Here is a 19,189-nt window from a genome sequence, read left to right on the forward strand (position 1 = left end):
TAACCATTGAACCACTGGGGAAGCCCCATTATCTGTAGAGCCTAGGACAAATCAGCCAGTCTATATTCTATTTTTTTCTCTAAAAATAAGAAAATAGAATAATTGCAAACATATCCAAAGTGCTATCATGAAGCTTCAATAAGTTAATGTATATGAGTAACTTGAAAAAATGCCTGGCACATGGTAAGCTCTTGATAAATGTTTGCTATCATTACTCTTAACAGGATCTTTGTCATTCAATAAAAGCATTCTAAATCACCACATAATTTGATATTTTATTCATAGATAAAAATATGGATGTCCTGCCTGCAAATGCCCACTTGATAGCCTCAGCCACTACTCTTACAGAGCATGTGTCTTGATATTTTAAGTTCCTAGTTCTTTCCTGAAAAAAATTACACACAGCTCTAAAAATATCAGTTATATTGTTTTTGTCAGGGGGAGGGTTTACCTAATTTTATATATGGATTTTCTTTTATATTTTGGTTTAAGATCCTCAAGGCTTTCCATAAGAATATGCAGATGCAAGTATTTCAGTCACCAAACCCTCAACTAACAGAAGTAAAAAACACCAAAGCTAACATTGCAGAAAAAGGAAGGGCAAAATATATCAAAAGAAAGCAAAAGACTTTATGAGGTATTTTATAGACTGATGTATGGCTTCTCCTCTGCTCCCCTTGTATTGCAGTTATTTCCCCATTCAAGTGGAGTTACCACTTCAGTTGAATGTGAACATGGATATTCAAACATAATTATGCACGTACACACAAATATCTCCTTACTGTGCATATGTTGTATATCATCATTCAGTGTAAGAAACTTACTACTGTATATATATATGCAGTATTCTCCTTGAAATATGCAGGTTTGTCTGCTGATCATACCAGCACCAAAACCATGCACAATACAGTTTTATATAGTCAAATGTAGCTGATCAAATTAACTAGAAGAGTTGTTAATGTGAAGATATAAGTACAGGGGTAAGAGGCTGTCTGTGCACACATATAGATGTTGAATCTTAAGGCTGATTTCTGTATGGCTTCAGGCACCAAAATTTCTTTCTATTCATAATGGACATGGCTTTGGTCCCCACAAAACATCTGCCTTGACTGTTAAAATTAATGGTAGCCTAGTTCTACCTTAGCTCTTCTAAAATATTGAGTTCCGAGACACTCCATGACAATCCAAAAATTGAAATAAGGGGAAATGGAGAGGATATAGGAGTTTTTAAGTTATACCCTTTTATATATCTATAAATATACAGTTATAAAGAAATGTGAGCTAATAATTATAATTTCTGAATGTCTATTAAATCCAAATAAAATTGAATCTCCAAATTACAGTGGAAATCACTATTGGTCAGTTTATTAGTTTGTAAAGAGGTTTATTACCACAAAGTGAGTTTTATTAATTCTCAGTGATTCTAAATCAGATGTCAGCCTCCATGACATTTCCTTTAAAATGTAATTGTTCTTTCATTTATGTCTGTCATCTGAGATACAGTAAAAAGAAATTTCAACAGAAAAATGAAAATTAGAATACAGTGTGTCCCTAGGATTGTATGTAGCAAAATTCTGCTCTGTAGATTGTAAGCTTTCTTGTCTCTGAATTCAATTCAAGGTTATAAGGATATTCAAATTTAAATAAATTTAAAATTATAAATTGAACCTCCACTAGCTAGCAAATTCATGATTTTTTGCTCACTTCTTTCAAACTACAAATCCTATTCTCTATTGTCCAAAAATCTGAGTTTAATGTAATCATGTATAGTACATGGGTATTGGCAAATGCAGCCTGCAAGCAGAAATATAACTTTCCTATAGACTTTCCAGACGTCCTGAAATGCTAAGTCAAGCGGGTCTTAGGAAGCATCACTATGAACAAAGCTAGTGGAGGTGATGGAATTCCACTTCAGGTATGTAAAAACCTAAAAGAGATGTTATTAAAGTGCTGCACTCAATATGCCAGTAAATTTGGAAAACTCAGCAGCGGCCACTGGGCTAGAAAAGGTCAGTTTTCATTCAAATTGCAAAGAAAGGGAATGCCAAAGAATGTTCAAACTACTGCACAATTGCACTCATCTCACACACTAGCGAAATGCTCAAAATTCTCCAAGCCAGGCTTCTACAGTATGTGAACAGTGAACTTTCAGATGTTCAAGCTGGATTTACAAAAGGCAGAGGAACCAGAGATCAAATTGCCAACATCCATTGGATCATCAAAAAAGCAAGAGAGTTCCAGAAAAACATCTACATCTGCTTTATTGACTATGCCAAAGCCTTTGACTTTGTGGATCACAACAAACTCTGGAAAATTCTTAAAGAGATGGGAATACCAGACCACCTGACCTGCTTTCTGAGAAATGTGTATGCAGGTCAAGAAGCAACAGTTAGAACTGGAATCGGAAAAAAGACTGGTTCCAAATCAGGAAAGGAGTATGCCAAGGCTGTATATTGTCACCCTGCTTATTTAACTTTATGCATAATGCATCATGAGGAATGCTGGACTGGATGAAGCACAAGCTGGAATCAAGATTGCTGGGAGAAATATCAATAACCTCAGATCCGCAGATGACATTACCCTTATGACAGAAAGCAAAGAAGAAATAAAGAGCCTCCTGATGAAAGTGAAAGAAGAGAGAGAAAAAGTAGGCTTAAAGCTCAACGTTCAGAAAACTAAAATCATGGCATCTAGTCCCATCACTCATGGCAAATAGATGGGCAAACAATGGAAATGGTGACAGACTTCATTTTGGGGGGCTCCAAAATCACTGCAGATGGTGACTACAGCCATGAATTAAAAGACGCTTGCTCTTTGGGGAAAAAAAGCTATGACCAACCTAGATAGGATATTTAAAAACAGAGACATTACTTTTCCAACAAAGGTCTATCTAGTCAAAGGTTTGGTTTTCCAGTAGTCATGTATGGATGTGAGAGTTGGACTGTAAAGTAAGCTGAGTGCCGAAGAATTGATGCTTTTGAACTGTGGTGTTGGAGAAGACTCTCGAGAATCCCTTGGACTTCAAGGAGATCAAACCAGTCCATCCTAAAGAAAATCAGTCCTGAATATTCATTGGAAGGACTGATGCTGAAGCTGAAACTCCAATATTTTGGCCACCTGATGCGAAGAAGTGATTCATTTGAAAAGACCCTGATGCTGTGAAAGATCGAAGGCGGGAGGAGAAGGGGACAACAGAGGATGAAATGGTTGGATGGCATCACCAACTCGATGGACATGAGTTTGAGTAAACTCGGAGTTGGTAATGGTCGGGGAAGTCTGGAGTGCTGTAATTCATGAGGTCACAAACAGTCGGACATGACTGAGATACTAAACTGAACTGACACACTTTTTATAATATTATCTAATGACTTCTTGATAAGAGCATATACGATTGATGCTACCTTTTAGGAAAAATGACTCATTTGGAGATATGCTTTTATACTTTTTCACATAGCAGTATTTTACATGGAAATATTAAAGAAAAATAACAGATTTTTTAGATATTTTGTCCAAAGATATTCAGGTTCAGATTTATCACACGTTGTTTCACACCCTGAATTTTTAGAATCTCTTCCACAAAGACAAATACACTTGTCCTTAACACTGTCTCTCGTTTGTATTTTTTTCTAATATCACTTCTGTTATATGTGTTTATGCCCGTACTTGCAGGAGAGAAAAGAAAAGTTAATATGTACAATATGGAGAATTTGAGAATCTATTAAAATAGTTATAAGTAGCTAATAAATTAATAGTTATCAAATAATTTTATTATGAATTTATTAAATATTTTAAATTATTTTGCATTAATTAAATAATTAAAGGAATTTATGTAATGTACCATGAGCGGCAGATTCATCTGGCTTTAATATGCATTTGTGTACTTTCATCTGTGTGTATATTTGTGATGTCCTCAAGACAGAACAAGAAGCAAGTTGTATGTGGGAGCCATATCATGTAGCCTCTCAAGTTAAATTTATCCATCTCTTCTAACTCCACATTCAGTGATGTCACATTCCTTGCTTGAAAATGGCTATGGATTGAGTATTTACACCATGTGTATGTGTGTGGGGTTGGGTGTGTGCACCTGTGCTCAGTCGCTCAGTCATGTTTGACTCTTTGTGATCTCAAGGACTGTAGTCTACCAGGCTCTTCTGTCCATGGAGTTTTCCAGGCAAGAATACTGGAGTGGGTTGCAATTTCCTCCTCCACAGGATCTTCCCCACCCAGGGATTGAACCCAAGTCTCCTTCATTGGCAGGCGAATTCTTTACTGCTGAGCCATGTAGAAAGACCAGAAACTGGCAAACAGCTTTAGATCAACTTCAGGAAGCCATATTTGAACATTTTCCAGCAAAGCATTGGTGATACTAAATATCAAATCTCAGTTTTTATTTTCGGATAGATTGTCTTTTTAATCCCTTAAATGGAACTCTATTTTTCCACACTTTGATGAACAACACTTGAAATCTGACAAATACTGTTCACTAATTTTATGTTTTATTATTTAATATAAGTAATATGTTGCATTGGAAAACAGCAAACCATTAGAAATGATTTGTCCTGGGAATCAGGCTTGCCTACCTTTGAGAATGTTCCCTATACATGTGTGAATTTGAACAACTGTCGCATTTCTCAACCCAATCAGTACGATGACAGTGTAGTGATAAAAGCAGGATGTGGAAGTAGGGCACGTGTGTTTGTGTGTCTGTAGGTTATGATATTTTACCTGTTTTGTGGCATGGCGCTAAAAAATATGGATGTATGCAGAGCATTGTTATAGGACCTGACAGAGTAAACACTTTTGAAAGAGATGGTCATCCGTAGAACTTTTTTACATTCCTACATATTTTATTGGGTATGTCAATAATGTATGGCCCTGACCATTCATTCTCTCAGTCTTCTTCCAGACTGATCAACTTACCTGCAGCACATAAAGCAGCTTGCTAACATATTATATATCATAAAATGGCAGGTTCCACCAATCTCACAACAGGGTATATATCCAAAGAAAGGTATACTGCTGTCTCAAAGAGACGCTGCACTCCCATGTACACTGCAGTATTATTTATAATAGCCAAGTTATGGAAACAGCCTAAATGACCATTAGTGGATAAATGGAAAAAGAAGACGTGACATACATATACAACGGAATAATAGAGAGTCGGACACGACTGAGCGACTGAACTGAACTGAATTATGATTGGGAGGGACTGAGCTAGAATTTAACAGCTGAATTAATTAGAAGGAAGCAGGCAATTCCAAAGACGATTGCCACAAATGTCATATTTTTGACCTGAACATTGCACTTCCATATGTCCCTTGCACAGCAAAAAAGAATTTCCCCAACATTTAATATAATTCAATAAAAATGTAACCTGATATGAATGCCAGCTACTCGTCCTTTCTTGTAGTAATATGAAGTGGGATTGCAAGGCTACTTTCTTCTCTTCATACCAGTATTTAAGGGTTTTCCATAGACTGATAGGGTATACTGAATGCAAAATGAAGACATTACTTTACAAAATAGAACACAGGATGTGTTCATTTACCTAGCTAAACTATATCAAATATGAAAGAATGTACTGAAGATATTATTTCACTGAATAAGACTGATTTTGTTTCAAATATTCAGATATTCAGAATTTAATGTTTGATTATGCTTGTATTTAGGAAAAAAAAACCCTATTCTTGTCTTCAATTTTCACATGTAAGTATTTTTGTTGTTTAGTTGCTAGACCAAGTCTAAATCTTTTGTGACCCCATGGACTGTATGTAGCCACCAGGCTTCTCTGTCCATGGGATTTCTCAGGCAAGGATACTGGAATCAGTAGCCATTTCCTCCTGCAGGGGATCTTTCCTACCCAGGGATGGAACCTATGTCTCCTGCATTGCAAGCAGACTGTTTATACCACTTAGCCACCAGGGAAACTCTATAGGCAACTATAGAAGTAATATATTTACTCTTTTTAATTATATATCTCATTTTCAATTATTTATCCAAATCACATAAAATATCATAGAATCTGTGTTTTAGACTATACTTTTCAAAAGTAAAAACATGAAATAATTAATTACCAAGAACATTCATGTATGTTATGGGTTTGTTATCCCTAAGAATATTGAAATGAATACAGTTAGTTTAGTTTATTTAATATGAAAACTAAAACAAAAATTAAATAACTCACTCAACAGGTAATCAAAATGACTGGAATTGGCCTTCTGTAACTTCAACCTGAAAATTTAGTTAGCTTTCTATTATTCAGTATGCCCACATAATCTAATATTCTGACATTCAATGTATCTCCTTCAGGCCGCAATATTTTTATGCATGTTATAGCTTTATTGACTATGCCAAAGCCTTTGACTGCGTGGATCACAATAAACTGTGGAAAATTCTGAAAGAGATGGGAATACCAGACCACCTGACCTGCCCCTTGAGAAACCTATGTGCAGGTCAGGAAGCAACAGTTAGAACTGGACCTGGAACAACAGACTGGTTCCAAATAGGAAAAGGAGTACATCAAGGCTGTCTATTGTCACCCTGCTTATTGAACTTATATGATGCAGAGTGCATCATGAGAAACGCTGGGCTGGAAGAAGCACAAGCTGGAATCAAGATTGCCGGGAGAAATATCAATAACCTCAGATATGCAGATGACACCACCCTTATGGCAGAAAGTGAAGAGGAACTAAAAAGCCTCTTGATGAAAGTGACAGAGGAGGGTGAAAAAGTTGGCTTAAAGCTCAACATTGAGAAAATGAAGATCATGGCATCTGGTCCCATCACTTCATGGGAAATAGATGGGGAAACGGTGGAAACAGTGTCAGACTTTATTTTTTTGGGCTCCAAAATCACTGCAGATGGTGACTGCAGCTATGAAATTAAAAGATGCTTTCTCCTGGGAAGGAAAATTATGACCAACCTAGACAGCGTATTAAAAAGCGGAGATATTACTTTGCCAGCAAAGGTCCATCCAGTCAAGGCTATGGTTTTTCCAGTGGTCATGTATGGATGTGAAAGTTGGACTGTGAAGCAAACTGAACGCTGAAGAATTGATGCTTTTGAACTGTGGTGTTTGAGAAGACTCTTGAGAGTCCCTTGGACTGCAAAGAGATTCAACCAGTCCATCCTAAAGGAGATCAGTCCTGGGTGTTCATTGGAAGGACTGATGTTGAAGCTTAAACTCCAATACTTTGGCCACCTCATGCGAACAGTTGACTCACTGGAAAAGACTCTGATGCTGGGAGGGATTGGGAGCAGGAGGAGAAGGGGACGACGGAGGATGAGATGGCTGGATGGCATCACTGACTTGATGAACATGAGTTTGGGTAGGCTCCGGGAGTCGGTGATGGACAGGGAGGCCTGGTGTGCTGAGATTCATGGGGTAGCAAGGAGTCGGACACGACTCAGCAACTGAACTGAACTGAACTGATAGCTTTCAAATTCTTTAGATGTGATTAAATCAGTAGACCTTCCAAATTAAGCAGCATCAAGGAATTTTATTGTGTCTGCTCTGTTTCTTAGGACTTCTGCTTCTCTATTCACTTGTCTTATTACTTGGTCATTGACTGGGGGAAAAAAAGAGTGTCTTCTAAGAATTTGAGGTAGAACCTGAAAGCGCCTTTAGAGATTGCAAACCTCATGTCTCTAGAGGAATGTCAAGAAAATTGAAATCTTCATGGTTTGGGAGTACCTTGACCTTTCTATTAGCTTTTCTCATCAGCTAAATTGTTCCTAATCTATATTCTAACCCTACTTATGATAACATACATGATTTTCCTCTGAAATCATCATATAATACTTCATTTATTATAATACAAATGCAGGTAAACTCTGGTGTATTATATTCATTTATTTGCTGTACATCTTCTTCACATAGCCTTTTTAAAAAAAAAAAAAAAAAAAAAGGATTCCTCCTGACTTGTAGTTTTTTAAAGTCTACATTACCAAAAATTCTTAATAAGGTTTTATTCATAGGGTGGTTCCAAAAGTTATTTTAATTTTCACTCATTTATAAAATGGAAGTTTTTACTCCTTTATGATTATTTGCTTCATATAAATTCTATTCATTTTTTAAACCTCAGTTTCAAATTTGGTGAGCTAAAAGAGCTGGTTTGTTTGATTTAAAAGGATTTTTTTCCAGGGTAAAAATCCTATGCATTTTAATTATGTTTGTTGTTGTTTGGTCACTATGCTGTGTCTGACTCTTTGCAATCCCATGGACTGTGGCCCTCCAGGCTTCTCTGTCCATGGAGTTTCCCAGGCAAAAGAATACTGGAGTTGGTTGTCATTTCTTTCTCCAGGGGATCTTCCCAATCCAAGGAACAAACCTGCATCTCCTACATTGGCAGGTGGATTCTTTACCGCTGAGCCACCAGGGAAGCCTCTTAATGATTTTTATATACTTCATAATTAAGTTAGAAAAATCCTCAGTAAAATCTCTTTTGAGCTTCAATCCATCAGCTACCTTTTTATCTATGTATCTTTCTATGCAATTTCACTGAAAGATTAAATGTTGGTTATTTCACACACAAACATACACACATTGATATTTATAATTACATCAAACTTTATTACTTTCCTAGTACAACAGAATAGCTTCAATATTTTTATTGTATCTATAAAGCATTAATTATCTACATTTACAGGTGATATAACTCTCCACTCTTCGTTAACTGATTTTGGAACTTCAAAATAAAATAAGTATTCTGTCCTTGAAAATATTTTTACATCATCTCTTAAATGAACAATGTTTAAAGGCATGTGTTTTCATGCCTTTCTGATAAAGTGCTGAAATTGATTTTCATTTTTTCTTTTATGTGAAAAGCAACAATTTAGGATCAGCTCTTTTACCATGAGAAAATCATCTATTTTCAAAGCCCTAAAAAGCAATCAAGCTATATACCCTGACAAGTTAGTCACTCGGTTGTCACAGCTCTTTGCAACTCCATGGACTGTAAGTTGCTGGGCTCCTTTGTCCATGGAATTCTCCAAGCAAGAATACTGGAGTGGGTTGCCATTTCCTTCTTCAGGGGATCTTCCCCAAGCAGGGATTGAACCTTGGTCTCTTGCATTGAAGACAGATTCTTTACCAGCTGAGTCACCAGAGAAGCCCTACAAACCCTAAGTGATCTCTAACTGCCAGAACTTTCTCTGTAGCTTGGCTACCTCCCCACTTGGTTAACAGAATCTCTTCCAGTATTTATAGTGATGCTCAGAGGTACAATCAATAATCAATCATGGTCCAGGAGTTGGAAGAACTCCATGAAGGACCTTTATTATCAGCTTGCAAAGAGCATGAACCGTATCAAAATAAGGGTTTAGGAATTTAAATCTAAATAGCATATTTACAGATAGGAGAGAAAAAGAGGACAAAGAAGTGTAAGAAGAGAAAAAAGATTAAACACAAATTTCATTACCTAAGTGGTCTCGCATAACTTTCTTTTTTTATAATGCCAAAATGACTAACAAATTTTCAACAAGGATTAGTAAATAGTGCCTTTATATTATGAAACATTATGTAATCATTAAAAATAATATTAATTAATCCTACTCTTTGATATAAAATTTTACATAATACTGTTAAATAAAAATTTAATGTATAAATACTTGGAACATATATACTGAGCATGCATATTGTCACAACCCACACAAACATATATACATATATGATGTATACCATACATGTACATACAATTGCACACACACATATGTATACATGCATACACATAAGTACACACACAAGCACAAGTACTCACATACATTCATACACACATTAAAGAGTGAGAGGAAAAGTAAATGAAAGAAAATCTTAATGGAGCTTATATTTGGAAAAAATTATAGACAATTTAAATTTTTTCTTTATGCTCAATGGGCATTTTATATTTAATTCACTGAAAATACAGATATTTTATTATCAGAAAAATGTGTATAGAAATTTATAGTAAAATAAAATTTAGTGTTTATATATATATATATATATAACTGAGATTTATGAAAGTATACTTTTAGGACAGAAAACATGTTAGTAAAAATAGACCACTGATAAGTTATTCACTGAATATTTTCAAAGCTTAAACATATGCTGGATTTTAAAAATAGTGTGCATAATAAATTTATATTTAAAAAAACAAAAAAATAAAAATAAAAAATAACTAAAAAATTAGTGTGTATATATAAAAAAGTATATACATATATAAAAGTGTGTGTGTGTATACATGTGTGTGTATATACATATATATAAAAGTCAAGTATATATATGTGTGTGTGTGTGTATATACATATATATAAAAGGCAAGTCCAACTCTTTGCAATTCCATGAACTGTAGCCTGCCAGGCTCCTCTGTCCATGGAATACTCTAGGCAAGAATACTGTAGTTGGTTGCCACTCTCTTCTCCAGGGGATCTTCCCAACTCAGGTATCAAACTTGGGTCTCCTGCAATACAGGCAGATTCTTTACCATCTGAGGCAACAGAGAAGCCCATATATATGTAGGGATATAAATAAAAATACATGTATACACAGACACAATACATTTACCTGTATAGCTGTAAACAATTGTAAAATTTAGCTGCTATAAAAAACTATTTGTTAAAATCTGCAGACAAATAGTAAGGTATATTAAAGGTGAGTTTTGTGATAGTATGAGTTTAAAGAAAAACAAGAATTAGATCAAGAGAGAACATATATTTTTCAAAGAAATCTTTATAAAAAGATAGACAAGTCTTGGAAAATGCCAATAAAAGCAATTATGTAATTTTAAAATATTTTTGAATAATAAATATGGAATGCTCTATGTACAGTATATATATGATTGATAATTTTAAAATAATCTGAACTGAGAATCCTCCAGTTTGTCTTTTTTTGTCAATTGGTAGCATGGACAATTTTCTGGCAATGAATAGGAAATCCTGCTCTTTAAAAGACTTTACTGGAAGTCTTTTATTTATAATGTACCTCATATCTAATTCAAGTAAACTAGTCCATTTTTATTCTGTTTTGGTAAGATACACACATAGAAGAGAAGACACTCTGAAGTATACACTTCACTACTAGAATATGTAATAGAGAGATACATTGCTGGGGGAATAAGAGCCAGTCAGGACTACTGTGATCTGGCACCCTTGGGAAAGCTTTGACATCCTCGGATTGTTTGTCTTATTCACCATGTGACCAGTGCCTGGCACAGTGCTAAGAACCTCACAAATGCTCAGTACAGAAGTACATGACTGAAAAGTGGGACCTGGCCATGGCCTTTCATAAAGAAAACCTTACATGTGAAAATGCTTATATGTTCTGAAATATGTGCCAGTCATTAAAAACAGACATTATTTTCAGGGAATTTCATCTTAACAAAAAGATTAGGGTAAAAGCCATTCAGTTCAGTTCAGTCACTCCATCGTGTCCGACTCTGCGACCCCATGAATTGCAGCACGCCAGGCCTCCCTGTCCATCACCAACTCCCAGAGTTCACTCAGACTCACGTCCATCGAGTCAGTGATGCCATCCAGCCATCTCATCCTCTGTCTTCCCGTTCTCCTCCTGCCCCCAATCCCTCCCAGCATCAGAGTCTTTTCCAATGAGTCAACTCTTTGCATGAGGTGGCCAAAGTAATGGAGTTTCAGCTTTAGCATCATTCCTTCCAAGGAAATCCCAGGGCTGATCTCCTTCAGAATGGACCAGCTGGATCTCCTTGCAGTCCAAGGGACTCTCAAGAGTTTTCTCCAACATCACAGTTCAAACGCATCAATTCTTCAGCGCTCAGCTTTCTTCACAGTCCAACTCTCACATCCATGCATGACCACTGGAAAAACCACAGCCTTGTCTAGACAGACCTTAGTCGGCAAAGTAATATCTCTGCTTTTGAATATGCTATCTAGCTTGATCATAACTTTTCTTCCAAGGAGTAAGCTATTGTCCTTATTTTATTTGCAACTCACAAATACTAGGAGCTTCCCAGGTGGCGCTAGTGGTAAAGAACCTGCCTGCTGATGCAGCAGATGTTTAAAAGACACAGGTTTGATCCCTGAGTTAGGAAGATCCCTGAGTTGGGAAGATCTCCATGAGAAGGGCATGGAAACCCACTGCAGTATTCTTGCCTGAAAAATTCCATGAACATAGGAGCTTGATGGCCTACAGTCCATGGTGTCACAAAGAGTAGGACACACTGAAATGACTTAGCACACACGCCTAGATACTAAACAACATTAAGTATGTGTTTGGCTCATGATGGAAAAGGAAACAACAGTTTTTCTTGTTAGTAAGTTTTGTCATTGTTATTTTTTAAATAGATCTCAAGCTTATATGACAGTAGACAAGCTCTGCCATAATTTCTTATTATAAGTTTTGTATTGTTGTTGTTTAGTCAATAAAGCCTGTCTGACTCTTTGTGACCCCATGAACTGCAGCATGCCAGGCTTCCCTGTCCTTCACTATCTTCTGGAGTTTGTTCAAACTCATGTCCATTGAGTCAGTAATGCTATCCAACCATCTCATCCTCTTAAGTATTCCATCTATCATATTTTAAGCATGTTTATTTTGGGTTCTATTTTTAAACGCGGGTAAGGTATAAATGCTACACTTATAAATCAAATTCACATACAATATATTTAGCAAGATGGAAAGCATGACTCTTTGGAAGCTGCAAATCCTGTTCAAATATATCAGACTTGAGAGGGGAAACAGTGAAAGGCACCCTCTTGTTCTAAGCCTCTAAGTGCCGGATCATATTTGTCCCGTGTGTTTGCAGAAAAGATATACAGGTACCATGCTACCTCTTCCAATGCTGGAGAAACTCAGAGGAAGCAGGTGCTGGAAATTTGGAAGAGCTCATCTGCAGAAACCCCATCCTGGACTCACTGACAACTGCTCCTAGACATCATTTATCTTAAGCTAAGTGTTAGCAGTCAGTGGTGTCCAACTCTGCACCCGTGTGGACTGTAGCCTGCAAAGCTACTCGGTCCATGGGATTCTCCAGGCAAGAATACTGGAGTGGGTAGTCATTCCCTTCTCCAGGGGATCTTCCTGATCCAGGGATCAAACCTGGGTCTCCTACATTGCAGGTAGATTCTTGATGGAAAATTCTCTTTGACAAAGTTGCACCAAACAACCCCTATGGGTTTCTTATGGTCCTTTCCTCTGGGACTCTGATGCAAATAATAAAGGCTGTAAAACTGAATGAATATCAGGTAATATAGTCTAGGAAATAGAATATAACTGTTAAAAGCATTTGAACTATTTCTGGGTCTTTCTTTAATGCAAGCACAACAGATACATCACTATGAGCACTATCTTGTATGTAATAGCTTTAATAATGTTTTAGTATTATATTTACTTGCTCCTTGTTGTGTTGTAATCACCAATTTAAAAATATACCACATGAATATAGCCTGTTTTGTTTTAATTGCAGAAAGGGGGAAATTGTTTTCAACCTAGCAGGCAAATACAGCACAAAGGCCTAAATGTTTATAAGGATATCTTTAACATTTAGAATGCCACTCTGCCATCTAGAGGAGAACAGAGAGACTGGCACCTAATTAGAGGGGAAAAAAAACTAGAATGTATTATTGTTTACGTATATATTAAAGATACTGTATATAACTAATATGCTGTGCTGTACTTAGTCACTCAGTCTTGTCTGACTCTCTGTGACTCCATGGACTGTAGCCCACCAGGCTCCTCTGTCCAGGGGGATTCTCCAGGCAAGAACACTGGAGTGGATTGCCAGCCTCTCCTTCAAGGGATCTTCTTCCCAACCCAGGGATCGAGCCCAGGTCTTCCACATTGCAAGTGGATTCTTTACCATCTGAGCCACCAGGGAAGTCCATGAATATTGGAGTGGGTAGCCTATCGCTTCTCAAGGGCAGCCTATCGTTTCTCAAGAAGCCTATTGCTTCTTCCCAACCCAGGAATCGAACCAGGGTCTCCTGCATTGTAAGCGAATTCTTTACCAGCTGAGCTACCAGGGAAGCCCATATAACTAGTATACTAAAATATAAATATTAATTTTAGTAAAATATATAATAACAATATATTCATTTCAGGTGTACAACATAATGATTTGATATATGTATGCATTGCAAAATAATCTCCACAATAAGTCTATTTACCACCTTTCACCATATGAAGTTACAATTTTTTTCTTGTAATGAGAACTTTTAAGATTTACTCTCTTAGCAACTTTCAAATTCCCAATACAGTGTTATTGACTGTTGTCCTATGCCATACATTACATCCAATGGGTTATTTACTTTATAACTGGAAATTTATACCTCTTGATTCTCTTTACCTCTTTCATCCACCCACCAATCTCCCTCCCCCTGGCAACCACCAAATGTTCTCTGCAGCGGCAAGTTTTGTTTTGTTTTTAGATTCCACATATAAGTGAAATCATAAGATATTTGTCTTTTCCTGCTTCACTTATACCACTTTGCATAATATCCTCAAAGCCCACCCATGTTGTTGTACATGGCAGGATTTTATTCTTTTTTTAAGGCTGAATATTCTGTTCATCTTTTCATCCATGCATTCATCGATGAACACAAATTGTTTCCATATCTTGACTGTTGTAAATAACACTGCAGTGAAGCTAGGGTTGCATATATCTTTTGGGGTTAAGTGTTTTCGTTTTCTTTGGATAAATACCTAGAAGTAGAATTGCCGGATTATATGGTAATTTTATTTTCAAACTTTTCAGGAACCTCCATACTATTTTCCATAGAATGTTAGTAACTCAGTTATGTCCCATTCTTTGCAGCCCCATGGACTTTAGCCCACCAGACTTCTCTGTTCAAGGAATTCTCCTGGCAAGAATACTGGAGTGGATAGCCATTTCCTTCTCCAGGGATCGAATCCGGTCTCCTGCATTGTAGTCAGATTGTATGCCATCTAAGCCACTAGGGAAGTCTATTTTCCAAAGTGACTTCACCAATTTACATGTCCACCAACAGTGCTCAGGGGTTCTCTTTTCTCTCCATCCTCACCAACACTATTTGTTGTCTTTTTGATGATAGCCATTCTGACAGTTGCGAGGTGATATTTCCTTGTGGTTTTATTCCCATTTTCTTGAGGATTAGTGATGAGCATCTTCTCATGGACCTGTTGGCCATCTGCAGATCTTTGGGAAAATGCCTATTCAGAACCTCATCTCATTTTTTAGTCTAACTGTTCTTTTGTTATTGAGTATATGAGTTCTTTACATATTTTGCATGTTAATTCCTGATCAGATATATGATTTGCAAATATCTTCTTTTCAGTCGATTGCCTTTCCCATGCATTATTGGTTTTCTTTACTGTGCGGAATCTTTTTAGGTTGATATAGTCTCATTTGTTTACTTTTGCTTTTGTTCTCCTTGCCTTTGAAGTCAGATCAGAATTCCTTATGCATAGAATATAAACGTATGGTAAGTAGTGTTAAAGTGACACAGGCAATGATGTATCCCACTAAGTTTGTTAATGTAGGCAATAGAAGCAAGAATATAAAAATACAACATTTACAAAAATAAATGGACACACACGTGTGCACATTCCCAGCAGCAAAAAAGTAAAATGCCTGTATATTTTTTCAGCTTTATCGAAATATATTTGGCATAAAACACAGTATAAGTTTAAAGTGTGTACCAATGATTTAAGTATATATTACAAAATTATTACCACTGTAAGGTCACTTAATACATCGATGAGGGATGTTTTAAGTGATCTTACTGTGCTCCAATCTTCAAGTATATGATATAATACAATATTTTTTAACTATAGTCACTATGGTGTACATTAATTCTCAGAACTTATTCACTTTCTAACTAGAAGTTTGTGTCCTTTAACCCCCTTATTGCATTTCCTTTTCCTTAGCCCAGCCCGACAACCATCAATTAACTCTATTTCTATGAGTTGATTTTTTATTTTAGATTCCACATGTAAGCAATTATTTGTCAAAATGTTTATATACCGATCCTTCCTTCTTTTTGTTATAGAGACAATAAATAATCTTCAAGCATATTGTATCTGAAAATCATCCTCTCTGTCTCTCTCTCTTGGTCACACACATACACACACACACACACACACAATTCTTTGGCTGCAAGTCTATTCACTGGAATACAGTGTCTAAGTATTGATGCCTTTTTCTTTCCAAGTAGCTGACCTTTATATTCAGTGACATAATTCTACCCACCTCCTTACATGCACCGCAAGAGGAAAGGGCACTGTGCATTCTCAGATCACTTTCTTGGAAAGCTTGATTCTTTTCAAATATTTTGGATCTATGATTGTTTATTTTTGTAATGTTTAAGCATTTTTGGACTATCATTATGCCTGTTACTAATATAATCATGCATATATTAACTGTATAATGACATGTAGATTTTGCTATGTCTCTAACCCTTCTTGTCACTGTTGTTGCTGTTGCATTGTCCTGGTTCAGCATAGAACACTCCAATGCAACAATTGTACACAATGTGTGATTTCAGGCAATGAGATAAAGGAAGGTACATGAAAAGTCACTTACCGCTGTATTGAGTGAATTTACATCAGAGAACAAGAAAACATTCAGTAGCTTATACTAAACTCTTGTTAACATTTTAAAAAGATCCACATGCAAATTGGCATTGTTATATTGGTGACCTTGTAAACAGAAGCTAATCCAGAGAAGGTCAATTTGTCTCAAAGCAAATGTGAAACACATAGTTTGTTGAAGTGGCCTGTGTGTTCATTTTACAGTAAAATAAACCACAATTCAATTGAGGTGAAAACTAAGCATTTAAAATAACAATTACCCATGAATAAAGTCAAATACATACTTGCTTAAGAAAATTCAAGTAATAGGGTCTACTGGGATATCACATAAATGACTCTTGAAAACTAACAGCAAAATGTAGTATATTCATGTCCTGTGCTGATTCCCAGGTGAAGAAAAATGTGCTTTTAATCTATATTGCTATCTCAGGACAGTTTTGTTGTACCCTCTAAATTATCAAGGCTATATAATTAACAAGAGCTAACTCTTCTTTTAAGCTTTTAAAATGTGAAGTAGAGCATAGACACACACAACTATTAAAAGCAGATGAGTAGCTCAATGAACTGGTATAAATTTTAATAAGGTAAATATTGCAAAGTCAAGAAAAATAATTAGGCCAAAAATGCTAGAAGACCCTCACAGGCTCAGATTCAGTCTCAAATCGTCCTTCCCCTCAAGAGAAGGCACTATCCTGACTCTTAGAGTAACCGTTTCCTTTCGTATTTTTAGGATTTTAGCATTTTGCTTGGGTGCCCCAACCCAAATTTCAGTCCTGCCCATTTTATTTTAATTGAATATGAATTTAAACATATGTTAATCTACAACTTCCCTTTCTAATTTTTCATTTGCTTGAAAACCTGAGGGATTTAACCTTCAGAGTCCCACTGTCTGAATTTTGCTGATTGCAAACTCATGTGCAGTTCAGTATGTTTCCCATCAACTGTATTTCTTGCAGGTCAGCCCCTAGATGAAGAGCTTTTATTAGAATCATATTCAATCTTCTTGGCAAGTCTATAGGTAGTGATGTGTTTTGTCATCAGGAGATATATAACTTTTCTCTTTTGTGATTATACCAGCTATTGATTTTCAATATCCTTGTTTCTGCAGAAAGGATGGCAAAATGGTTATAGTCAATAGATATATAGAGAGAGATGTATACACACAGCATTATCAATCTTTTCTAGATAAAAGACTAAAATATTTTTTGCTTCCTCAAAACCACTAGGCATTATCTTACCCTATTAAGATGTTATATGGTATTCAATTCTGTAAACGTACGAGAGTTTAAACGTAGTTTTCTCCATTATGATGATTGCTGTAGTTTCCAATTTGTGGCTATGATGGCTAGAGCTACTAGAAACAACTCAATACATGTCATGATGTGAGCAGATTTACACATACCTATATTTGGGCTGGGCATATACCTAGGAATAGAATTTCTGGATCATTAAGTACTCATATGTTCATCTTTAACAAATATTGGCAAAGACTGTCAAAACTGTTGTAACACTGGTGTTTTTTTTTCCACAATAGTTATGTGAATGTTCTAGTTTCTATTTTTTCTTGGCCAGTATTTGATATTTTCATCTTTAAAAAATGTAATCTTTACAGTAGATAATACATTGTCTCTTGTGAAATTTCTGTTCAAATTTTTTTCTACTCTTCTTGAATTAATGATCTTAAGAGTGCTTTATAGTAGTTTTACAGATTTTGAATAATAAGATTTTGTTGCATCCCTTGTTTTGAATGTATTGTCCCATATTTTGGAAGTACAAAATGTCTTAAATGTAGCAAAAAATACTTACCAAGCTCTATTTTTAAAAATTTAAATGCTTTCTGAGTTCTGTATAGTTTCACATCTTTCTATAAGATCATAAAAATATACCTTTATGTATCACTTTTGAAACATATACACAATGGAATATTACTTGACCATAAAAAGAAATGAGAAGCACTCATTCTTCATAGTGTCAGGAGAGGACGCCAGAGTTCCACTGCTTAAATTTTTCATATTTTCAGAGAGCCAGCACTGTATATTTATTTGGGAGCCTAAGAGTCAAACAAAATTCTTTCCACTTGCCTCTTAACATTGATAAAGCTTTCCCTCCTTTGAATTATTACTCATGTCTACAATTTTAAGTTTCTTGGTTTTAGTTTGAAGCATCCTTTATTGAAAGTATCCATCAATTCTGTGGCACTGTGTAAGAAAATGAGATGCATAATAATGATAAACAGGTTTTAGACTAAAACAGATCTAGATTTTCCTTTGAGCTCTGTCTCTTACAATGTGGGTCACCACACTGACTTTCAGATTCTTGGCTTCCAAAAATGCAGAATGAGGACAACACTTACTTGTAAAATTGTTTCATAACTTACATTTACAGTTTATGTATATGGCATATTCTTTGTCATAATGAAAGTATTCAATAACATTGAGAAGAAGATACCTGATTTATTTATTATGAAATAGTTGTAATAGTTTTCCTCTCTTCCTCATGTATGGAAAAGATTTAATTAAACAAACAATAACAGTGTGATAAACTGTAGGATGCTTTACAGATGTTATGTGTGCTAAACTAATATTGCTGTTCTTTTATTAACTTGAAGACTTGAACAATTACACTTGATCTACTTTATTTGTTTTATAAAATACTGCAGCTACACTGCTTCTCTGAAGC

Source organism: Capra hircus, chromosome 12, assembly GCF_001704415.2.
Source record: "Capra hircus breed San Clemente chromosome 12, ASM170441v1, whole genome shotgun sequence".
Lineage (NCBI taxonomy): Eukaryota > Metazoa > Chordata > Mammalia > Artiodactyla > Bovidae > Capra > Capra hircus.